This window comes from Nomascus leucogenys, chromosome 14 (genome assembly GCF_006542625.1).
Source record: "Nomascus leucogenys isolate Asia chromosome 14, Asia_NLE_v1, whole genome shotgun sequence".
In the NCBI taxonomy this organism is placed as follows: Eukaryota; Metazoa; Chordata; class Mammalia; order Primates; family Hylobatidae; genus Nomascus; species Nomascus leucogenys.
In genome coordinates this window covers 13,321,467-13,347,661 of record NC_044394.1, presented here as the reverse complement: position 1 = coordinate 13,347,661, position 26,195 = coordinate 13,321,467, and the positions used below count along the sequence as shown (strand labels likewise).

Below are 26,195 nucleotides of genomic sequence, written 5' to 3'. Positions count from 1 at the left end.
CCACAGGCTGGATTCATAACAAGTGTTCAATAAACGCCATTGAGCAGTTAACTTTCTTCTGGGTAAAGAGAGTTGAATGTAAATGAATATATTTCTTGGCAAAAGTGAAGATAAAAAAGAGAAAAGAACATTCGATGAATACTGACAAGGAACTACATTATGCTTTTCATGTTGTCAAAAATTTTTCACAATAATTCTATGAGATTATTTTTTAATCTGTAAAATGGGGTAGCACAAAGTTCTGAGGAGGTTAAGCAACTCTGCCAAGGGTATACAATTTGTAAGCACAATTTAAACTCAAGTCAATCTGACTCCAGAGCATAGGCTCATTCCAAGAATTTTTATGATTGCTGTCACTGTCATCATGGTCACCTGCAATAGCGCTGAGCCATTTAGCTGTAGAGAGATTTTTCATGGCCACTCTCTGTGTCTTTGCAGGCCACAGGCCTCAGGTAAACAACTACAGATACAAATCTATCCACAGCAAGGCACAAGGGTTCCACATTTTCCTTGATCTCTTCTCCAGAAGGGTCCATAAAACAAGCAAAGAGCACCAGTTCTTTGGGCCCTTTCCCACATGTCTATGCTCCTCCTGCCTTTGGTCAACTCACCGATTGGGACAATGGTAAATAAAGACTTGGGTCATTCAAATACACAATAACTAAAGGGTAATATGAGAAAAAAGGAGACTCCTTTCTCTACCCCATCCCAGCCATGTGTCCCTGGGTAAATCTCTTCATTTTTCTGAGATTCAGCTGTCTCATCAGTAACTTAAGATCCTTTGAGACTCCACAAGCTGGTGTGACTTTAAGTGTTACATAAGTGTAGAAAATTAAGACCCTAAATTTTCACATTAAAGAGCAAATTCAATTTTACCTCTTTTGGAGAAGGGATTCAGCCAAATAATCAAAGTTCATTTTAAAGGACAATTTTTTAAGGCTAAAAGTGTAACCCTTGCACAAATATAAAACATAAAAGGAACCTGTGTCAAATATTTTATATAACCTATTGATGACAGAACAGTAAAATGTTACACTCAATGCAAATAATTCAAAGAATATATAGCCAATCAGAAATGATAAAATAAATTTTAAAATAGATGTGGTCAATATCCACATGGCAATAATGCATTGCATTTCATGGGACAAGAATCACTGGCATGATGCTTAGGTTCTATTATACAACTTAAAGAGATTTAAAAACAGCTCATAAACAATGAGAGGAATAGACCACTATAGCATCAGATAATCCAGATGGGTATGCTAGACAATACCTAGAATCCCACAGAATACCCAGTAATCTCTGTTATTCTGTTTCTTTTGGTGGGGCAGGGGAGGGGGTGGTTATTGCAAAGTCTTTTATACAATTAACACATATCCTATCTTTCTCAGATTGTATTCCATGGGAGAAGCAGGAAAACAGTGACAAAGTCAACAATGAAAGAGAAGAAATTGAGTCGAACAGTCAGAGCCTTATAAGCCAAACTGGCTTCTCTGATTTTACAGGACATCCTCTCTTTAGTGGGCATGCTGTGGTGAGAATCCACACCAGGTCAGTAGTCTTGGGCTCCTGAGCCTTCTTCCCATTTCTTAACACAATCCTTTCTGAAGGAGGTGCTCAGGAATGGCTTGCGATTAGGTCCCTGTAACGTAATTTTTTAAAAATCATAGTGTTGCCCAGGGAAGAGAAACATCAATATCACCTGGGAGAATGTTAAAAATGCAGATTCTAGGCCATGGCTCTAATGTCCTGAATTAGAATCTGCATTTTTCATATGATTTCCATGCAATTTGTATGAAAATATGTGTTTGAGAAGCCGTGGTTTAATTAAAATATCACAGCACTCCCACTAATCAAGTAACTGTGCCATCTTGATCAAGTCAATTCACTTCATGGGCCTCAGTTTCCTCACTGTAAAATAAGAAGGCTGGATCCCTGGGCTTGAAGATCCCCTCCTGGTCTCTGAATCCATTTTCTAAAACATCTCTCTCTGATGTCAAGCTCCAAGGCCAATGTCATGCCACCTACCTCTGGAGCTTCAGTCACGCAGAGATTTAGCTGAGCCGTGCTTACATTTTCCTCTGTGTCCTTCTCTGGGAAAAATAAGTTGACACAGTGACTCTAATGACATTATCCCTCTGTCTGGAGTACCAGCAATGTGCCAGGATTCCCTGAGAACCGAATGAGTAAGAAATTGCACCATCTGCTTTCACGTCAGGAGTTTCCACAGTTTTGTTCCCTGATGGAGTGTATTGCCTTTTAAATCCCAAAATAATCAATTCTGACAAGAAAAAGTCAGATATGCTTTTCAAATTATGAAAACACACACAACACTCACAAATTTCCTGACAACCTGATATAAGGAGAAAGTGAATTGCCCATTCATTTTTAACGTATTTGTTTTCTTCAAGCAAGCCTGCTTGTTCTGCAGGGAACCTCTGACCTCAGGGCTACACAGAAGAGCACAGAAATTTACAAAGCCCTCTCCTCACCATGGCAACCTACAGCCCCTCTGTAGTGAGCCACAACTGCACTAGGTCCATGTTTAAGGGGAGGGATGGGGTGGGGAGGATCCTCTAAGGAGGCTTCCACGTTTGGACGCAAATAGTGCTACCTACATGCCGATGAGGTGTTTTCCACTATTGTCCTTTATTACATGAACATGGTTACTATCCCAGAATTTGTTCCCAGTTGACCTCCAGTGCCTATTTGAAATCTAAGTAGGGCACAAAGATTCTGAACCAATGGGCTCTACAGCAGTATTTAAGCCCTCACTGTACTACAAGCACCACCACACTCATCAAGAGAAACTAGCTTGCAGCCATTTCCCACTTCTGTTCATTCAGCTCCCAACTCTGCCCCTGAGTACCAGAACCCTCCTGCTACCACGCTGATCTCTTCTCTCTCCCCAGATTATTCAACTATTTACTGGGAATTTTTGGAACACCTGTTCTCTGCCAAGTCCGGTACCTAGAGCTCAGGCTTTGGTGGTAAGCAAGACAGACACAGTCTTAGATCTCTCATGAAGCTCAGAGTTTGTTGGGACGCACAAATGTTACACAGACAGAGACCCAAGTCACTTCAGTACATAATTTCAGACTAAGACAGTGAAGCCTGATCCAGTCCTGACATTGAAACAGGCTTCCATGATGGATTAATTTCCTCAACAAAGTATTTCTCCCCATATCCCACAATTTCTTAGAGTGACTCTCCCCTATACAGTAGAGGAATTCTATACTCTAAAAGAGGAACAGAATTTTTATAAGAATACAAAGACAAAGAAATAGTCCATTCACAGATTTTGAATTCCAAAATACACTTTTAAATCCGCTATAAGAGCAAACTGACTTGGAAACCAAAACTTTCATTGGCAAGAGCTGGGTTTCTGGAGAAATAAGAGCCTTCTGAGTTCTCAAAGCCTATACTTGAGGATCAATCAGAAAACGTTGAAGGAATCAGAGTATCAGATTGTTCCATGATAATGCTTCAAACGGAGAATAATTGAAGAATGAACGTACATATTTACATGGTCCCAGGGGTTAGCTATAAGAGGGAAAGTCAGCACATTTTGTGGAAGTCTTATGACCAGGAAAAGGAGCATGTTAACAGAGACTGGGTGGTGGACTGCCCTGCTACAGAGGATATGAGAACGTTCTTAAGTCTCTCTTGACAATGATCACCCCTCCACGGTCAGACAAGATGGCACACCTTGATAGAAGCCAGAAGGACACACACCATGACTAGAGATAAACCTAAAAGCAGTCACAGAAATAAACACTATGTGGCTAGAGACCAACGACTTGATATCCTCCCAAATGCCTTGACAATTTGCAAGCACCCCACGAATTAGACGTATTCCCATGGAGACCCAAAGGTGAGAAAAAGCATCCCAAATGACTAAATTTAATTCTGGAATTACAGCGAAAATCCTGGAAATGATTGGATTTAATGGATTAGCAAGATTGTGGAGGTTTTCCCAACCATTAGACAAAACAAGGCTTAAAAGTAAGATAGCTGAGAAACAGAATATACAGTAGTGCCTATCTGTTGCACACCTGAGTTATGTGGGTTAAACAGAAGACACCTACTACACTTTTCTGAAGTGGGACATTAAACAGGGATGTACTAGAAAAGTAGCTGTTTGCAGGGGAATCGATTTCTGAGTGGGAACAGCACAAACGATGCTGAGGCCCTTAATCAATACAGGATTTGCTTAGCCTAAGAATTAATGGTCAGTGTGTCTGGAACAGTGTGAGGTGTGACACAGCATGAGACAGGGTCCACATCAGGCAGAGGTTGTTTTTTTTGTTTTGTTTTGTTTTGTTTTGAGATGGGGTCTTCCTCTATTGCCCAGGCTAGAATGCAGTGGTGCAATCTCAGCTCACTGCAGTCTCCTCCTCCCGGGTTCAAGAGATTCTCCTTCCTCAGCCTCCTAGGTAGCTGGGATTACAGGCACATGCCACCATGCCCAGCTAATTTTTTTTTTAAGTACAGATGGGGTTTCACCATGTAGTCCAAGCTTATCCTTTAACTCCTGACCTCAGATGATCCGCCCACCTTGGCGTCCCAAAAGTGTTGGGACTACAGGCATGAGCCATTGCACACAGCCTGAGGCTTCTTGCTAAAAAGTTTGGACTTCATCCTCAGAGCAAGCAAAGGGGAGGCACTGTAGAGTTGTAAACAAGATAGTTATATACTATCAGCCATATATTTTCACAAGATGATTCACTGATTTAAAAAGTTCATCCTCTGCTGCCATCAACCCTACCACCCACATCCTCACACACAATCACCTGCCCCAGAGGTTCTCCTAGTTCACCGTCCCATGTTCCAGGACTCCTTTCTCTCTCCGCTGGTGGGCTTTCCCCGCTTTCTACAGAGTATTTCCTGCCCTTGGTCTTTATTTCTCAGTGAGGTTACTTTAGAAGGTAAGATGAGAGTATCAGCTGCTATTATTACATATAACAATATTTTGGTCAGGAACCAGAGAATGACCTCATCTTGCCCAGCTAATTACCCCTAGTCTCTCCCAAAAAGTTCTAGGAAGGTATTCACAGAAAACAAATGCAGAATGGAAATCAGGGTACCATTTTAGTCCCAGCTGCATAAGAATGCTCTATGCCTGTGCATAGCTCTAATTAAAGGCTGAGTTGGATCAATGTTCAAGGCCAAAGAAAGGACCCCTATTTACTCTCTCCCTTTTCTAAATATTACAACAAAGATACTCATGAATATCAACTGCTAATGAGAGAAACAGCTGAGACCATTAAAAAAGGTAAGAAGATTGGGTTCTGATCTTTTTTAGACATAATTAACCCCACTCTACCCCTCCCTTTGAAACTAATCAAAGTCTCAGGCTTTGACTAATCACCTGAGCAGAAGGGAGATGAAACCTCAAACCCGACAAGGAGAGAGAGGTACAACTATTCAACCCCATCTTTGTTGACAAACTTGGCATTATAGCTTAATCCACTGGATTGACAGGCTAATCCAATATCAGTCACAAAATGTGGCTGTCACCGTTGAGGGAAGAGCCAAAAAATTCTCAGAGAAATCTTGCTCAAAAAACAGTTGTGTGAATCAGATGAGAAGACAGGCTTATAATCAGCTCACTGCTGGTTAAAAACATGTCCTTGGTGCATTGCCTCACCTGTGAAAATCTGCATTTTGAAAAAGGACTGCAGGAGAAGGCTCAAAGGAATTCATTACTGTCCTTGCAAAGTCAGGCAGGAAGAAAAGCCCACATAGGACACATTTTTGACCGGGGGGTTTTCAAGAGCCTCTCAAAAATCACATACCAGAGATTACTTTCATCTGTCTCTTCATCTCTTCATTGTTCTTATCAGGCTAGATCTGAGATAATTTTATAAGAAAAGCTGATTCAAGGAAAAAAATCATAAAACATTTTAACTATCATGCCACCAATTAAGCATGATCAAAGTTAAAATTTTATTCCCAGGTTTTCCTCAAAATACTATCTCAAACACTGATTTGCAGTCTCTTTTCCACTATTTAACGGTAAAAAGTTAAAGGGAATATTACTTTTTTTTCTAGAGGAAAACAATAGATACTTGATTGTTACATCTTATAAATCAGATTTTTTTCAAATTCAAATTTTTAATCTTTAGTTCAGAAAATGAGACATATTAGGAAATACATGGATTGCTATTGCTTAAATCTTTTATATATATATATATTTTTTATTATACTTTAAGTTCTATAGTACATGTGCACAATGTACAGGTTTGTTACATATGTATACATGTGCCATGTTGGTGTGCTGCACCCATTAACTCATCATTTGACATTAGGTATATCTCCTAATGCTATCCTTCCCACCTCCCCATACCCCACAACAGTCCCCAGTGTGTGATGTTCCCCTTCCTGTGTCCAAGTGTTCTCATTGTTCAATTTCCACCTATAAGTGAGAACATGCGGTGTTTGGTTTTTTTGTCCTTGCGATAGTTTGCTGAGAATGATGGTTTCCAGCTTCATCCATGTCCCTACAAAGGACATGAATTCATCATTTTTTATGGCTGCATAGTATTCCATGGTGTATATGTGCCACATTTTCTTAATCCAGTCTATCATTGTTGGACATTTGAGTTGGTTCCAAGTCTTTGCTATTGTGAATAGTGCCACAATAAACATAGGTGTGCATGTGTCTTTATAGCAGCATGATTTATAATCCTTTGGGTATATACCCAGTAATGGGATGGCTGGGTCAAATGGTATTTCTAGTTCTAGATCCCTGAGGAATCGCCACACTGACTTCCACAATGGTTGAAGTAGTTTACAGTCCCACCAACAGTGTAAAAGTGTTCCTATTTCTCCACATCCTCTCCAGCACCTGTTGTTTCCTGACTTTTTGATGATGGCCATTCTAACTGGTGTGAGATGGTATCTCATTGTGGTTTTGATTTGCATTTCTCTGATGGCCAGTGATGATGAGCATTTTTTCATGTGTCTGTTCACTGCATAAATGTCTTCTTTTGAAAAGTGTCTGTTCATATCCTTTGCCCACTTGTCAATAGGGTTGTTTTTTTCTTGTAAATTTGTTTAAGTTCTTTGTAGATTCTGGATATTAGCCCTTTGTCAGATGAGTAGAGTGCAAAAATTTTCTCCCATTCTGTAGGTTGCCTGTTCACTCTGATGGTAGTTTCTTTTGCTGTGCAGAAGTTCTTTAACTAGATCCCATTCATCAATTTTGGCTTTTGTTGCCATTGCTTTTGGTGTTTTAGACATGAAGTCCTTGCCCATGCTTATGTCCTGAATGGTATTGCCTACATTTTCTTCTAGGGTTTTTATGGTTTTAGGTCTAACATTTAAGTCTTTAATGCATCTTGAATTAATTTTTGTATAAGGTTTAAGGAAGGGATCCAGTTTCAGCTTTCTACATATGGCTAGCCAGTTTTCCTAGCACCATTTGTTAAATAGGGAATCCTTTCCCCATTTCTTGTTTTTGTCAGGTTTGTCAAAGATCAGATAGTTGTAGATGTGTGGTATTCTTTCTGAGGGCTCTGCTCTGTTCCATTAGTCTATATCTCTGTTTTGGTACCAGTACCATGCTGTTTCTATTACTGTAGCCTTGTAGTATAGTTTGAAGTCAGGTAGCATGATGCCTCCAGCTTTGTTATTTTGGCTTAGGATTGACTTGGCAATGAGGGCTCTGTTTTGGTTCCATATGAACTTTAAAGTAGTTTTTTCCAATTCTGTGAAGAAAGTCATTGGTAGCTTGATGGGGGTGGCATTGAACCTATAAATTACCTTGGGCAGTATGGCCATTTTCCAGATACTGATTCTTCCTATCCATGAGCATGGAATGTTCTTCCATTTGTTTGTATCCTCTTTTATTTCGTTGAGCAGTGGTTTGTAGTTTTCCTTGAAGAGGTCCTTCACATCCCTTTTAAGTTGGATTCCTAGGTATTTTATTCTCTTTGAAGCAATTGTGAATGGGAGTTCACTCATGATTTGGCTCTCTGTTTGTCTGTTATTGGTGTATAAGAATGCTTGTGATTTTTGCACATTGATTTTTTATCTTGAATCTTTGCTGAAGTTCCTTATCAGCTTAAGGAGGTTTTGGGCTGAGACAATGGAGTTTTCTAGATATACAATCATGTCATCTGCAAACAGGGACAATTTGACTTCTTCTTTTCCTAATTGAATACCTTTTATTTCTTTCTCCTGCCGATTGCCCTGGCCAGAACCTCCAACACTATGTTGAATAGGAGTAGTGAGAGAGGGCATCCCTGTCTTGTGCCCGTTTTCAAAAGGAATGCTTCCAGTTTTTGCCCATTCAGTATGATATTGGCTGTGGGTTTATCATAAATAGCTCTTATTATTTTGAGATACATCCCATCAATACCTAATTTATTGAGAGTTTTTAGCATGAAGGGCTGTTGAATTTTGTCAAAGGACTTTTCTGCATCTATTGAGATAATCATGTGATTTTTGTCTTTGGTTCTGTTTATATGCTGGATTACATTTACTGATTTGCATATGTTGAACCAGCCTTGCATCCCAAGGATGAAGCCCACTTAACCATGGTGGATATGCTTTTTGATGTGCTGCTGGATTCCGTTTGCCAGTATTTTATTGAGGATTTTTGCATTGATGTTCATCAGGGATATTGGTCTAAAATTTATTTTTTTGTTGTGTCTCTGCCAGGCTTTGGTATCAGGATGATGCTGGCCTCATAAAATGAGTTAAGGAGGATTCCCTCTTTTTCTACTGATTGGAATATTTCAGAAGGAATGGTACCAGCTCCTCCAGGTTTTTAAAAATGAAGACTATGGATGTGATCACTTAAATGCCAGCTGAACTGGAGAAAACTCAGAGAGAAATAAATTGATCTAGTCACAGGAGTGGTGGACTTTCTTCTTTTGAGTCAGCCATGCTGAGGGATATTCCCAGTCACTGTCAGATGCCATCATTCCCTGGTTCTCCTATGGGAACCTTGAAATGATCATTTCAACATGATGGCAAAGAGTGGCTGGAGTGTAGTGGCCCTATCTTGATCTCAGAGGAGGTTGCAACATTTCCTACTTATTGTCTTGCAAAAAAAAAAATACAAAATTATGCAAAAGTGGCAAGAACAAAAAGAAACAAAAAGAAAGTCCACTTTCAGCAAAACTGGAAGATAGTTAAAACCTCAGATCCCTGCCTTGAATATTTGTGTCCCTCCAAAATTCATGTTGAAACTTTATCTCCAATGCAACAGTATTAAGAGGTGCGGGCTTTAGGAGGTGATTAGGTCATGAGGGCTCCTCCCTTGTGAATAGGATTAGGAACATTTTTTGATGGAGGAAACTAGCTTGGTCTAGTTTGCCCTTCCAGTTTCTGCCATGTGAGAACACAGCAACAAAGCATCATCTTAGAAGCAAAGACTGTGCCTTCACCAAACATCAGACCTACTTGTGCCTTAATCTTAGACTTCCCAGCCTCCACACTGTGAGAAATAAATTTCTATTATTTATAAATTATTCGGTCTTGGGCATTTTGTTATAGTAACACAACAGACTAAGACAAAAAATTGATACTGAGTGTGGGATACTGTTATAATAAATAACTAATTGTGGACATGGCTTTGGAACCGAGTAATGGGCGGAGGCTGAAAGAGTTTGGAGGAACAGGCAAGAAAAAGCCTGAATTGCTGTCAATGGAGCATTCAGGGAGATCCTGGTGAGGGCTCAGAAAAGGAGAGTTGTAGAAAGAGCCTCATTTCTCTCTGATTATCTAAGTGGTTGTGAACAGAATGTTGGTAGAAATAAAGACACTAAAGACCATTCTAATGAGGTCTTAGATGGAAACAGGTATCAATATGTAATATTGGAAACTGGAGGAAAGGCCATCCTTGTTATAAAGTGGCAAAGACCGAATTGTGTCCTTGACTGAATTGTGTCCTTGTCCTAGTGTTTTGTGGAAGATGAAACTTAAGAGTGAAGAACTAGGATCCTGGGCAGAAGAAATCTCTAAAAAAAGTATTGAACGGGCTGCATGGCAATTACTTCACTGCTTATAGTAAAATGCAGAAAGAGAAAAACTAAAGGCACAATTTTTAACCAAAAGCAATGCAGAACTTAGCTGGAAAATTCTCAGCCTGTAAAAATGAGAAAATGCATTCTGGAGAGAACACCAAGGATGTAGCTAAGCAAACATTTTGATGGAGAAATTAGTATAAACAGGAGAAAGTTGGGTGCCTTCATCAAGATGATGGAAGAATGACCTGAAAGGTATTTCGGAGATCTTTGAGGCTACCACTCTCACCGTAGGTCAGAGTACCAAGGCTTTGAAAGCAGAATGGTTTCAAGGGGCGAGCCCAGGGTAGCATGGGACTTGGGTCTTGCTGCCCAGGGCTACCTCAAGTTTCTGCTCCACACATGCTAATGCAACAATCCTTAGCCACCCTGGTGTGGCTTGGGCTGCCATTCCAGAGGGCACAAGCTATAAGCCTTGGTGGTGTCCACATGGTATTTATTCTGCAGGTGCAGAATGCACAAGCTGAGGAGGCATGGCTACCACCACCTAGATTCCAAACAGTGCCTTGGAGAGACCTGGGGCCCAGGCAGAGAACTTCCACAGAGATGGGCCACCACAGAGCATCCCCATTAAGGCAATGCCCATTACAGCTATGGGGTCAGGGCTACTGCGGAGATCCTCCACTAAGGGGATGCATTATGAAGCCTTAGGGGTATGGCTTTCCCCAAGACTGAACAACTGTAGACCCACCAATGTTCAAGTCTAGCCCAGGGGAGCTACAGGCTCTAGGCCTCAACCCATGAGAGCTGTAGCATGGGCTGTACCCAGCAATGCCATGGAGCAGAGTCCCCTGAAGCCTTGGGAACCCAACACCCAACCAAGTGACTAAAAAGTAAGACATGGTGTCAAAGATTATTCTCAAGCCCCAAGATTTAATGCCGTTTTCCTTGTCAGGTTTTAGACTTACGTGGGACTTTTTACCCATTTTTTCCTTCCTATTTCTCCCGGTTAAAATGAGAATGTCTATCCTATGCCTGTTGTACCATTGTATCTTGGAAGCATATATGCTCATTTGATTTCACAGGCTCACAGCTGGAGGGGAATTTGCCTCGGAATGAATCATACCTTGTGTCTCAGCGATATGTGATTTAGATGATATTTAGATAAGACTCTGAACTTCAGACTTTTGAATTCAATCTGCAATGAGTTAAGACTTTAGGTGCTGTTGAGATAGAATGTATTTTGTATATGTGAAGGACTTGAACTTTGGGGGGCCGGGGGTGAAATGCTATGGTTTGAATGTTTGCGTGCCTCCAAATATCATGTTCAAACTTAATCTCCAATGCAGCAGTATTAAGTGGTAAAGCCTTTAGGAGGTGATTAGGTCATAAGGGCTCCTCTTTTGTGAATGAAATTAAGGCCTTTAAAGGGGCTTTATATAGCGTTTGACCCTTTTTGCCCTTTTGTTTCTTTAGCTATGTGAGGACACAGCATTAGTTCCCTCTAGAGGGCATAGCAACAAGGAGCTATCATGGAAGCAGAGACCAGAGAAACCAGGTTCTCACCAAACACTGAACCTGCCAGTGCCTTGATCTTAGACTTCCCAACTCTAGACTAAGAGATACAAATTTCCGTTATATATAAATGACCCAGCCTCAGGTATTCTGTGATAGCAGCACAGACAGTCACCCATACACACACCACCTCTCCCTACAAAAATTCAAGAGCTGCAAACAACAATTGTGATTTAGAAGGGGCCATGCAGGAAGGAGCCAGAAAACAAATTCTAGAGAGAAAAACTAAACTGCAGCTTCCAAAAGTGTGAGACAACATATACTCCTTGAAAGTGAGGGGCACACACTGTGATGCCAATTTTAGTTTGTAATAGAAAGACAGGGATATGCAAACTGAGGGTGTATCTGTGAGATCCGAGAAACAGGGAAAGCTGGGATAAATGAAGAAACACGTGTTTTCATTCTGTGTCTATGGCGTCAGAAGAGGATAGAGAAATGTATTTAAAATAATAGTAAATTAAAAGCAGTAGAGCTATCTTTGTTGAGTGAAGACTAAATGAAATTACACACAAAATCCTGGATCATAGAAAAAAATACTAATCTGAATAGCCTTGCTCCTCCCTTACACATTTAGTGGGTCAAGAAATGTTTGCCTCTTTTAAATTTGAGTAATTTTTTTAAAAAAGCATAGAATTCATACAAAGATAAGAGGGAAAAAAGAAAAGAATAAAGAAAAGCAAATGCTTTCTAAAGAAAAGCAAAGAAGAATACAGAACAGTGCCATGGAGAAAAGGAAAATTGCAATAGAAATTTAAAAGAACTAAAAAACAATGTCCTTTGTTAGACATGCCCACAAAGCTCATATGCAAGAACTCAAGGAAGAAAGAGCAAAACAAGGAGAGCTAAATATGGGCTGGAAGCATTCAGAAAAGAAGAAAAAAAATAGAGCACTCACAGAAATAAAAGCAAAATTAGAAGGAGCAAAGGGGAAAACAAACACCAGTTAACACAGTATGAGACATAAAGAGATATGAAGGAAAGAAAAAAATTAAGTGGAAATAAAGATTAAGAGATTTCAGAGAAGGTAATTGATATGGAAGACAGTTAAAGGTAGCCAGAATAAAAATAATCAGAATGTCCAAAAAAAAGAAAAAGCAAAATTGAGAAAATAAATATACAAATGGGCAATATCAAGACCATATATACAAACACAACTATGACCTACACTCTGCAGTGACCAGGAAACCAAAGAACAACCTCTGTAGCAACTGGCCCAAAACAGCCAGGACTTGGTCAAGAACTATCAGCTTCCTTAATTCCGTGTTCTCTTCCACCCCTGCAACCCTCCCCACCCGCTTCCAATTAGGAACAGCCTGAGAAAGCCAAATACACTTCCCAAACCAATCATAAAACACACCACTTCTAGTTAGGCCACTGTCTAGGCTAAACAACAACAACAAAAATAAAGTCACAAAGTCAAGAGGGAAAATGTTCAGAGCAATGTTCAGTGGTAGAAGAGAGTAGCACAACACCTATGAAACCTTCTAAAAAGAAGGTGAGATTCAAAGATTTTTATATTCATTGAAACTGTGATTTAGGTTTAAATAAAATGGACAAATTGGATTATTTGCATAAGCCCTCTTATTTGCAACAGGAATCTACTACAAGCCAAACTCCATCCAACCAAAAGATTACTAGTAAAGTTATGACAAAAAGACAATTAAAACAAAGTCCCCTTTGCTTAAATGGATTATCAAGCTTAAAACAAATGCCAAGTGAAGAGTGACAGAACAAAATGCAAATGTTATATGCTCTGACAATGTAGAATTATTATAACTAACAAAAATCAACAGGAAGAAAAAAAGATGAGAGGCATGGTAGATACAATGATTCTGCTGAGGATAAATGGTATGCTTTTAAAAAATCAAATCCAAGACCTAATTATATAGAACAATACAAAGGCAAATAGTAAGACGATAATATGATTGCAGTACCAGGAGGCAGAGCAGGAAACAGAGAGGAAAAGGTATGCCCTCATTCTATCCATTGGCCATAGGAGAAAATCAATAGGTACTACATAAAGAAATAGAGGATTGGGATATTATATTTGTTATACTAATAAATGTGAAAGAGTTAAACTCACCTCTTTAAAAAGACATATTCAGATTACATCACAACATAAAATTGAATTCTGTGCTGAATATAGAGTCTCAGAAAAGCTGAAAATAATAGAATGGACAAAATATATTAGGCAAACTCATACAAAAAGAAAATCACAATCTGAATATTATACAAAGTTAAATTCAGGCTAAAAAGTATTTAACAAGTCAGGGAAGGGTATTTTTTTAATACCAAAGGGTACAAATTTCAATGAGGATAAAACAATGTGAATATATATGAGCTCTAGAGTAATACAAAGCAAAATCTTTAGGACATTCAAAGTGAAGTAGAGAAAAAAATCACATCAGGCTATATGTAATTAGCGGACAGATTTATGTTGGGTTCATGGTGGCGTCATGCACGCAGACTCCTGCGACTTTCCCTAAGTTCTTAGAGGATTGCTTTGCCTTTTGATCTGAGATTTGCACAGTTCTATTAAAATGGCCCTTGTGGATAAGCACAAGGTCAAGAGGCAGCGATTGGACACAGTCTGTGAAGGTATCCGCCCCCACGTCCTGAACGGCCCCGGGGACCCCACCCCCTGTGGCACTGCTGGACCACCGCAACTGCACCGTGGAGATGCCCATCCTGAAGGACCTGGTCACCGTGGCCTTCTGTGATGCACAGTCCACGCAGGAGATCCACCAGAAGGTTTTAAATGAAGCCGTGGGCGCCATGACGTACCACAAAATCACCTTCGCCAGGCAGGACCTGGAGAAGTTCAAGGCCCTGAGAGTGACTTGCGGATAGGCACTGGCCACGACAATGTGGACATCAAGGCTGCCTGTGAACTCGGGATTGCTGTGTGCAACCTCCCTTCCGAGGCGAAGAAGAAACAGCCGACCCCACCATCTCCCACATCCTCAATCTGTAGCGGAGGAACCGTGGCTGTACTAGGCGCTGCCGGAAGGCACGTGGGTACAGAGCCTGGAGCAGAGGTGGATCAGGAGCGGCCTGCATCCCTGGAAAGCCGCTGGGCCTCATCCGCTTCAGTGGCACGGAGCAGGCGGTTGCAGTTCGAAACAGGGCCTTCGGATTCAGTGTCTTATTTTATAATCCCTACTTGGAGGATGCGATAGAGCAGTCCCTGGGCCTGCAGAGAGTCTATGCCCTGCAGGATTTGCTGTAGCAGAGTGACCGCCTCTCCATGCACTGCAGTTTCAATGAACATAACCACAATCTCACCAATGACTTTACTATAAAGCAGATGAGGCAGGGAGAATTCCTTGTGAATGCAGCCCGTGGTGGCTTGGTGGACGAGAACGCCTTAGGACAAGCCCTCAAGGACAGCAGGATAGAGGGGCAGCCCTCGACATGCAGGAATCAGAGCCCTTTAGCTTTGCTCAGGGTCCCCACACTGCCTGGTACAGCGAGCAGGCATCGCTGGAGATGAGAGGCAGCTGCCACCGAGATCTGCCGAGCCATCACAGGTTGCATTCAGAATGCTTAAGAAACTGTGTGAATAAGAATTCTTTGTCACATCAGCGCCTTGGTCAGTAATAGACCAGCAAGCAATTCATCTCAAGCTCAATGGTGCCACATACAGGTATCTGCCAGGCATCGTGGGTGTGACTCCAGGAGCACTCCCTGCAGCCACGGAAGGGATCGTCCTTGGAGGCATCCCAGTGATTCACAACCTCCTGACAGTGGCACATCCTTCCCAAGCTCCCTCTCCCAACCAGCCCAGAAAACACGGAGACAATCGAGAGCACCCCAACGTGCAATGGCAGAGAATGCCAAAAGGTAATCATTCTGATACACTTGGGACCAAGAGATAGTGAAAAAATAGATGAAATAAAATAATTTGACAGTCTTTTTAACTGATTCTGGACATATGCATCATTGATGTTGCAGTGTTAAAACTACGAGAGCTAGAAAACTGAAAATGTCATCTGCTTATGGAAGTGCTGAAAGACTAGAATGTGATTTATCAACAACCAACTTCTGTTATTGTATGTTGAGTTTTTCATCCATGCATCAAATTGCACAAAATAAACAGAGCTTTTTCCTTTGTCAGTCCCTTGGGCATAGCAGGTCCTGACACCCTGTTCTAGAATGTTGCATCAGGAGTTCAAACATCAAAATAAAAAATATTAAGAGGAAATCCTTATCCTGTGACTCTGGTCCCTTCAGTCTACAGGGGCTGGTTACCTCTTTTTGCTAAGAGGAAGATTGCATTACTACAAAATGGGGAAGCAAACTGTTTGCCTGTGGTAGACACTTGACGCATAGGATTGAAGACAGTACAGGCTCCTGTACAGAGGAGTGTCTCTCACATCTGAAATGCCTACTGAGCAGACAAGTTGGTTGTTTGGTAAAACCCTCTAATGATGAAAAAAAGTGTTAAGTTTCACAAGCTGTTTGTACTCAAATATATTTTCTCAGTTTCAGATCCTCTGCTATTTTACTGGGTGGAAAGACTTGAACTAAAAGGTTTAAGAAGATAATGTTGCATTTCCTTATGTCTCAGGAAACACTTTTTGTGGTAACTTGTCACACCCACTTTTTTAGATGTTGATAAAGTCTTCTTTTCTTCATGTGATACTTCATACAAGAACACTTCAGATGTGTTAGATATGACTGATTTTAACAAATCCTATTAGATTTGTGTCAACTAGTTACCTGTTCTATTCATAGTCTTTTGTGAATCATTGCCTTTTTGTTTAAAAGGATGGCCTATTTTGAGTCTTTGTATAGGTACATTCCTGTTTTCGTGACAAAAGAGATTTTAAAATTGTCCTAAACAGAAAAATAATGGCTATCAGAAGTATGTTTTGTTTTAGTTTGAGTTGCTATTACTGTATTTATTGTAAAGCTGGACATTTAGCATTCACTGCCATTTTTAGTAAAAAGTAATGTTAAAAAATATAGTGTCATAGACCTGACAAAGAGCTCATATGCAAAACAGATAACGAATGCCTATTTTTATATTGAATTGCTAAATAATAAACAATCCAATATAAAAATAGGTAAGGAGCTTACACAGTCACTTAACAAAAAGAATATACAAATGGCTTATAAACATATGAAAAGTTACCTAGCCTTATGAGCTCCTTATGGAAATGTAAGTTAAAAATACAATGAGATGTCACTTTATTCCCACCAATATAGCTAAAATTAGAAAGATCAACAATACCAAGCATTGGTGAGAATGAGGAGGAACAGGAACATTCATACCCTGCTGTTAGAAGAATAAACTTGTACAACCATTTTGAAAACTGTTAGTGTTTTTTTTTTTTTTAACAATGCAATGCCTAAATCTGTACCAATAGAAATGGACACACACACACACACACACACAGACACACACAACCCCCAAATGAATGTCTGAGAATGTTCATAGCAGCATTATTCATAATAACCCAAATATCCATTAACAAAGGATGGATAAATTTTGGTGTATTCATATAATAGAATGCTGCAAAACAATCAAAATTAGTGAATTGCTGCTACATATAACAGTATGTATGAATCTCATGATTATAGCTCTTTCGGAGAAGTTAAACACAAAAGTATACAAACTTTATGCATATCAATGGCAATATATGATTTCATTTATATGGTATATGAGCACTAGCAAAACTAACTTATGATTTTCAAAGTCAGAATGGTGGTTGCTTTGAAGAATTTGGAGGCGGAGTGATTGGAGAGCTATAGAAAATGTTCCTGGGATGCTGTTACGAGGGCATTCACTTTTTCATAACTTAATTGAGCTACACACTTTTGATTTGTGCATTTTTCAGCATGCATCCCATACTTCAATTTTAAATTTCATTTTAAAAAGAAAAAAAACGTCAATGGCCAAAAGTATTTTAAGTTTATTTCTATCGGATTGAGCCACTGGAATTGTGGAGTTTATTGCAACAGCTAAAACTATCCTAACTAGAACTTTAGAGGTCGTCAACAATCATTTTACAGATAAGTCAACTGTGGCCTAGAAAATTAAGGGACTTAACCAATGTCACAGAGCTAGTTGTCTATTAGCCTCCAAATCCAGTTATTTTTTCTTTTTCACTATGTTTCACTGCCTCAACTTAATGTGCACACCACTTAACACTCTCATCCCACTTAGCTCCCAATAAACAAACCATAATAATAGAAAGTGATATCTACCCACTCAGCAGACAATTTCATACGATAGTACCTACTGAAATTGCTTCTGAAATTACCCAAATGTCTTCCTGTAAACCTTGGTAATTGAGTTTGGCACATAACACACTTTGAAAAAGAAATAATACTTTTCCCAAATCGAAAACTTCATTAGTTAATTCCAAGTGTTTTGCTACCCCTAAATCATGCATCTATTTTGCAGTTTTTTTAACCTATTAGCGTTGTGATGGATTAGATGTTTTGATCAAGCCAAATGACACCCTATAATGTCCCTAAAGAGTGGTATGAATGGAAAACTTTAAAATAAACATGTCTGGACAAAAATTAAATGTATGAACAAAGAAAATCATATGTTTTAGCCACTCAAAAAAGCAAACTACAGAACCTTAGGAATCTTTTAAGAGAAGGTAGTAGCATTTCTGGGTGTTTGTCTTGCAGTGAAAATCTCAGCTAGTCCTAGGCAGCTGTCCCCAGTTTTCAGCTTAAGTGAGACACCTACTGGAGGCTGAGAGAGTGGCAGAAGAGAACCCAGTCCCACACTTCATCTTCCCCAGCTAGGACTCCTGTTCTGGAATATGGGAGTCAGGTTCAGAGTCCTTCACGTAAAAGCTGTGTTGATCTCATCACGAAGAAAACTCAGCAGAATAATTTTGTGGAACAATGGTGAAGCCAGTCTTCCTAGTTTCTCTTTTTTTTTTTTTTTTTTTCCTGAGACAAGGTCTCACTTTGTCACACAGGCTTGAGTGCAGTGTCACAATCACACCTCACTGCAGCCTCATCTTCCTTGGCTCAAATGATCCTCCCGCCTCAGCCTCCAAGTAGCATGCGCCACAATGCCCAGCTAATTTTTGTATTTTTGTAGAGATACAATTGTGCTATGTTGCCCAGGCTGGTCTTGAACTCCTGGGCTCAAGTGATCCTTCCATCTTGGCCTCCCAGTGCTGGGATTACAGATGTGAGCCACTGCACTCAGCCCACAGTCTCCATTTTTGGCTACACCCTCTCTTCTAGTATGTTGCTGTATAGATTGAATTGTGTCCCCTCAAAATTCACATGTTGAAATCCCAACCCCTTGATGTAACTGTATTTGGAGATAAGACCTTGAGGGGGGTAATTAAGGTTGAATGAAGTCATAAGGGTGGCGACCTAAATATGATAGGACTGGGTTCCTTATCAAAAGGGGAAGAAGCATCAGAAATCTCTCTCTCCCTCCACATGCACAGAGGAAAGGCCATGTGAGGACACAGCAACAAGATGGCTATCTGCACTAGGAAGAGAGCCAGTATGAGAAACTAAATCAGCTAGCACCTTGATCATGGACTTCCCAGCCTCTAGAACTGTGAGAAAAAATAATGTCTGTTGTTTAAGCCACCCAAGCTTAAACATTTTGTTATGGCAGCCCAAGCATACTAATACACTTGCTAATTTGGGCAACTGTGTTGCTGCCAGATCATTTCTGAGCAAAATCCTCTCTTAGTGACATTTGCATCTTCAGAGGGAGCACTCGAAGACCCCAAACTCTCCAATATCAAAAAAGATTGATCCCAAATGGTAAAATTCTAGTAATCATGACAGACCTTGCAAGGAGTTAGGTGTAGGAAATAGACTGGCAAGTTTAGATGCAGACAGATCAAAAAACTTTAAATATCTAGCTAAGAACTGTGGAATTTATTTCAGAGACAATGATGAGTCACCGAATGTGAGAAGAATCTATCATAACCAAAGCTGTACTTTGGAGAGATAACTCTGCCAGCAGTGCAGAAAATTTTTATTATTACTATTATTTAAATGATTTTTATAATAGCTAGCATTGATTGAGCACTTACTCTTTGTCAAGCACTCTGTATGCATTATCTCTACTTAATTAAGTGAGGGAAAATTGTAAAAAAGACTAAAATGGACCAGAAAGATTACTGAGTGTTATAAATGGAAAACAAGCCACGATCTGGGTTATGATTATTTTTAGCTATTCCTCAACACTGTAAAATGCAGAAAACTGACAACGATGCAAATAACTTTCATCCATTGAAATGCAAATGAATGTGCCCAGCGGAATGCAATTGATTGTTGCCTTTTAATAGACTCCTCATTGCCTGTATTACGTGTGGTTTTTTGAATTATCCTGTAAGCCAGTATGTCATCTCACTGGTTCCCTCATTTATTGATGAGTTACATAAAATCTGACATACTTGTTATATATAAAATTGGTATTATTAGCTCCAATTTAAAGATAAAGAAACTGAGGCTTTGAGAAAGAAAACAACCTGCCAAGTTCACACCGTAGCCTTCCAGTCAGAATGGAAGATTAATAGCCTTTTCTGGCGACCAGATTGGCTTCCATATGCCTTATTTCTGGAGCTTGTCTTTGAAGTCCTCCCCGTCATCCTTCTGCAGGGAAGTCTCCCTGCTGTATCATATTATCCCACTATCCACAATGCTCCCGCCATTGCCTGACCCATCTGACCAAGTAATAACTGTAAACCAATAATGGAAAAGTAATCACAAGAATTGCTGTTCTGTAAACTGGATTTGGAGAAACATAGCCTCCATTTTTTTTAATATATTCTGTCACCACCTTTGTGTGTAAGTACGTGGAGGAGGCGGGGGCAGGAGGAATGGTCGACCATTTACAAACACTGCCCACCATCATAAACAGAGGCTCTACTTCTCTGCCTCTAATGATAGCAGTGGAAATATTAAAGATACTGTTCATAATGATGATTCCTAATCATTCACATTCACATATTCCTAGTACTACAGATTTATAGTCTAAATGAAATCATAACATGATTCCTAAATGAAATAGTAACATGACAATGATAACTCTTTAAATATGTGTAACTACTATATGTTTTAAGCTCTTTCAGAGTACTATTATGAGATAGCCTTAGGAAATAGGCCAAATTTATATTATTACTCTCTCCATTTTACAAGTTCCATACAAGTGAAGGGACTTACCCAAAGTTTGCCAGTAAGACATTAAAAAAACTGACTTTTTCCTCCTTAATCCAGATCAGGTCTTTCTTGACTATCCTAAACTGCACCATTCCATCTCATCTTTCTTTCCCCTTACACACATATACAACACATATGCATATATGCATACACAGTATTAACCTTAGCCCACGTCAGCAGGTCACTACTCACAGCCTCACAGACATTCCTGCTACTTTCCACACTCCCACCCATTCCCCAAACCCCACAGCTTTAGGCTAAACCCCCCTCCACTGGGTCTTTTGAGATGGAGTTTCACTCTTGCTGCCCAGGCTGGAGTGCAGTGGCCCGATCTCAGCTCACTGCAAACTCTGCCTCCTGGGTTCAAGCGATTCTCCTGCCTCAGCCTCCCAAGTAACCGGGATTACAGGCATGTGTCACCATTCCCAGCTAATTTTTTGTAATTTTAGTAGAGACAGGGTTTCACCATGTTGGCCAGGCTGGTCTCAAACTCCAGACCTCAGGTGATCCGCCCACCTTGGCCTCTTAAAGTGCTGGAATTACAGGCATGAGCCACTGCACCCAGCCCTCCTTTGGGTCTTTATTTACATGTTTCTTCTTCCACCATCCTGGGCTGAACCAGCTGCATCTCCCACTTGCTTCCGTGGTGTCCTATGCTTCTCCCATGAGAACATTTGTCACATTACAAAGCAATTGCCTCTTTATTTGACTATGTCACCTAATAAATTGTGAGCTCCACAAAGGCAGAAACATAGCATATTGAAGATGATCGATAAATGCCTATTGCATGTTTAAAAGAACCCATATCGTGTCTTAAGAACAGATCCAACCTCGGGCGAGACCCAGGTCTTCCCTGAAGTCTCATATGGAAACCAATAGCTGGGCTCACGCATGACTTTGAGTGAAGCTGAGTAGTCAAGTCTTTTGAATTTCCAACAAGCCATGTTTTCTAAGAGAAATAAATATGTCCCTCAGGGCCAGCATTTCCCCAGGCCCAAATATATTCCAAAAAAACAAACTAAGCTCTTCCGAAAACTGTTTACCAGCTTACAGCCACCCAGGGAGTCACTCACTTATGTCTTCAGGGGTGTCAATAGGAAAACATTTTGCCCTCGGCTGTGTCACTGGGGAATGGGAAGAGTCAGGTCTCCTGCCTTGGCTGGGAGGGAAGGTAAATTTGACCTGAATTCTCTTTCCTGCCTCTGAGATCTGGCTTCTCCTCTCTAACTACCCAAACCTCCCCAGTCTTTAATAAAATTACCTGATATTTATTCAGCTTTGACTAGCTGTCAGGCACTGTTTTCAGCACTTGAGATATACCAATTCATTTAATCCTCAAAACAATATATGAGGTAGGTGTTACTATTATTCTTATTTTATAAATGAAGAAACCGATGCACAGAAAGATGCAGAAAGCTACCAAGGTCACTAGTTAAGTGGTAGAGTTAAGATTCAGACTAAGTCTGGCTTTTATCTGCCTTAAGGACTATTTTGGGCCCCACTAGTTCAGGACTGTGTCCTCCAAGAAACCTTCCTGACCACTTCATCCTAGGCATCAATTCTGTCCCCACTCTGAAGTTTTCTAGCAATTACTTTCAGCACGATCTAATTGGTAATTAACTCCCCTTCTGGTGTTCTTGTGTGGAAGTCAAGGCTAAAAGATGCTGTCCCCTCATCTGCCTTCAGCCCCAGATGGGAACTTCACTATGCATAGTATTTTGTCTTCACAAAAGGAATGGAGGGGTTGGTCAAGTGAGGATGAGCTTCGGCTATGCAAAAGGACAGCTTCTTACTAGCTAAGAGAACATTTGTCACTCAGCAGAATTGAAAAGCTGTGTATATTCCTAAAGAAAACCTCCACAAGACTATTTAGAAAGTTATCCTAGCTCTAAAAGGAGAAGAACCTCTAATGTTTCTCATTGCCTAAAAGAACAAAAACTACTATTAGATATACTTTGCCCTCCATTACACAAGAGGTGAGCCCTGTAGCACTATTAGGAGACAGCAGAACAGGGAGTTAAGCTCTGGGCTACAGAGCCTGTTTCCTCACCTTCACTTTTTAAATGCTTCATAACTGATGATGCTGAGATGACAATCTTTATCCTTTATTAGGCTGTTTCTTTGGCAGAAATCAATAGTCTGTCAGAGGAAATCCTTTCGGGCAGAGATTATTTAGTCATCTTCATTATCATCATCATCATGATGAGAGAGAACATTTATTGAATTCTTATTATGTGCAAGTCATTGTAGATGAATTACCACTTCTCATTCTCCTTCTAGCCTTGGAAAACATTAAATATCAGGGGGCACAAGGCACTGATTACTCACATTAAACCAAGCCAGTGCCTGTCCTCAGATGGCATTATTTCAAGCAGCCTGGAAGATGACCCACAAAGTGAAACAACAAAACCTGTCCTGCACATCGGTGAAAAACAAAGTTTCTACATAAATGGTGATATGATTTGTAATGTCCTAAGAAGTGGGTTCAAATCCTTCCTCAGCTACTATTTGACTACAAGCAAGTTACCTAGTATCTCTCAGCCTGAGTTTCCCCAAAGGAAAAATGGAGTAAGTATACCTCACCAGAGCTGTGATGGCCAAATGATACAGTGGCTGAGAGCACCTAACAGAGTAAGCTCTCAGCATGGGCCCACTCCCTTCTCTCCGATGTGGACATCTGAAACTTCCCCTTTGATATGTCAACATTGTTGACCAACTTTTATAGAAATCTTTCTAAAACTCTTTTCTAACTTACTACACAAAACAAAATGTACATCTTTTAGCCTTTTCTTGATATTCCAGGTTCATAACCGAGATGCAAGACTGCTTTTACATGAGTGGCTTCAGACTATAGATTCTGCTATGTTCTTCCTCTTTTTGGGAACTTTTCGGAGTGTCAGCTTCAAGCCGCACTCCCTCCTTCCACCCTCATTCCTCTCCTGCCTGGGCTTTGCCACATCAGCAACCTCAATTTTCACAAAACTAATTCAAAATAGATTCTAGCCAGAAGACGCCTCTGCTATTGTTTCCTGCAGAGTGACTTCACAGACAGGCCTTGTGGCAGCTCCTTTCCTTTGTCCTCAGAGGTCTTTGGAGCTGACTTCCGTATCTGAGGATGTTTTCCAGATGTTGAAGTACCTCCCCGCCTCCCAAAAAATTCAGGAGATAGGTTGCTACCAAATACATATGTAACTTACAACATGTATTTTTCCTTTAGCCTGCATTAGTTACTTAGTTTTTAAGCCTTAGGAGGGAGAGTAAAAAGTAGGAAGAGATAGAGATAGCTTTCTGATAATTCCTTTTCTTCCTTATGTTCCCAGATAGTTGGTCTGAGTATATGTAGCTAAAACTGAACATAGTTCTGAAATTGCTAAGTTTCCCCTTACAATGGCATACAAGTCCTGGCTGAAATCCAAACCAAAAGGAGGTCTTTTTAATAATCCTCAAAGTGTTTCCTCTTCCTCTTTGCCTGTCCAAATAAACCCAAGATTGCAGGTCGAGTTAAAATCTTGTCTTTATATGACATGAAGTCTTCCCTAACCAACCCACTCTGACATGTCCTTCTCTGCTCTCGGCTCAGTTATTCATCCGGCCCCTTGAGACCACATTGGCAAGGTTGCCTCCCACTGGGATTTAACTCTTCACATGTGACCTTTCCTCATTACACCCCATCGTCCCTCTGACCACATATAGAGCTAGTACTATCTGTAAATTTTACTGGAAATCGTTGTGGGCAATGAATTTGTAGAAATGTCTGTCCCACCCCTATTCCCAACATCTAGTGGTTAAAACTTCGAGTTTTCTGGGTCAGCCTTTGGGCTTGCAGAGTATATGTGGATGGCTACACCCTGGGAAAAGTAGCACCCACCTCTAAAACACACACACACACACACACACACACACACACACACACACGACCTTAAGCCAAAGGGGAAGTTGTTGGCAGCTTAAAAACTCTTGCCTCCAACTGGCCTGTTGTCTCAAGGGTAGAATTACTCAGCTGGTTTGGGTGCACAACTAACTGGCTCAGAATAAAACTTTAGGCTTCCAGAGTGTGAAGAGCTAATAAATCCTTAGTGAATATGGCTTTCTAAATTGAGTTTATTTTATGAGGCAATTCCAGAACACTTCTGGCATTTTGTACCAGAACAGCAAACTGCAACTGTAAATATTAACAAGATGGTAGATGCGGTTGAGGGGTTAGGAGGTGTGGAGTAAGGAAACTGGACATCAGACATGGTTCCCAAACAGGATATCCAGTTAAGTGAGATTCCTTATCACTGACCCCTGCTCGCTAATCCAAGCTACTTTTAGGAAAATACGCTTTCAAGAAAGACAGAACAATGTGTACTCCGTTGGAAGGGGACAGTGCTTCACTGTGTTAAAATCACGTGAGCATGAATATTATTAACTGTGTTTGTCAAATTAAGGGTCTGTTCCCAACACAGATTCTCCTACACTACCTCCATCACTTGTAGAAGGTTTTGTATATGTGCATGGTGTGTGTGTGTGTTTGTGTGTGTGTGTGTATTTGTGTGTTTGTGTGTGTGTGTGTGTTTGGTTGTGGTTGTTTTGTGTTTAAGTGCCAAATATATCTCTCTGTGGGTTGCCACAAAGTAATTTGATAAAAGTAACAGTTAAAGAGATAATTATGTGCCTTATGGTTTACATGGATTATCTCATAATCATGTTGCCATTATTCCCAAATTACAGATGGGAAAACTAAGGCCCAGGAAACAAGTCACCTGCTGAAGGTTATACAACTTGCAATTTATGTATTATATTGTATTTTTTTGACACGGGGTCTCACTCTGTCACCCAGGCTGGAGTGCAGTGGTATAATCTCAATTCACTGCAACCTCTGCCTCCCAGGTACAAGCGATTCTCCTGCCTCAGCCTCCTGAGTAGCTGGGATTACAGGCTCCTGACACCACACCCAGGTTAATGTTTGTATTTTTAGTAGAGAGGGGGTTTCACCATGTTACAACTTGCAATTTAAACGCAGAGATTCAAATGTCAGTCCCCTCACTCCAGGGACAGGCTTCCCAGCCCCTGTGTGATGCTGCTTCAAAGGCAAGGAGTCAACAGACCAAAGCTCTGAGGTTCTGAAGGAGTTTATGAGCCTCAGAGCTCTGTACTGAGGCCCTCACCCTAACAGGTAAGTGGAGTTCTCCACTAGGCAGAATGTGTACACTATAGGAGGTATTTCTTGGCAATGGGAACATTCCCTGGATCTTCCAGCATCAGGTATCAAGCAACCTATGCTCTTGGCTGGGCTCTGCCTCTGAAAGCTGCAGAAGCCTGGGCAGCTCAGCTCATCTTTATATTCTACTTCAACAGGACACAGCTGTAACTCAGCAAGGAGCTGAGAAAAGGCTGAATCAGGGCCAGGGAGAAAGACAGGCTTTGGAGGTTCCACAGTGTGAGCCAAGGCATTAGCATCACAGAAAGCCACCTCCTGCTCTTCTAGGTGGGTAG

The 26,195-nt window shown here is 40.6% G+C and overlaps 1 pseudogene; it reads left to right on the top strand.

Annotated features, from left to right (window-relative positions):
* Positions 1 to 14,092: 14,092 nt before the first annotated feature.
* On the top strand, positions 14,093 to 15,587 carry LOC100595273 (annotated as a pseudogene).
* The last annotated feature ends 10,608 nt before the right edge of the window (positions 15,588 to 26,195 follow it).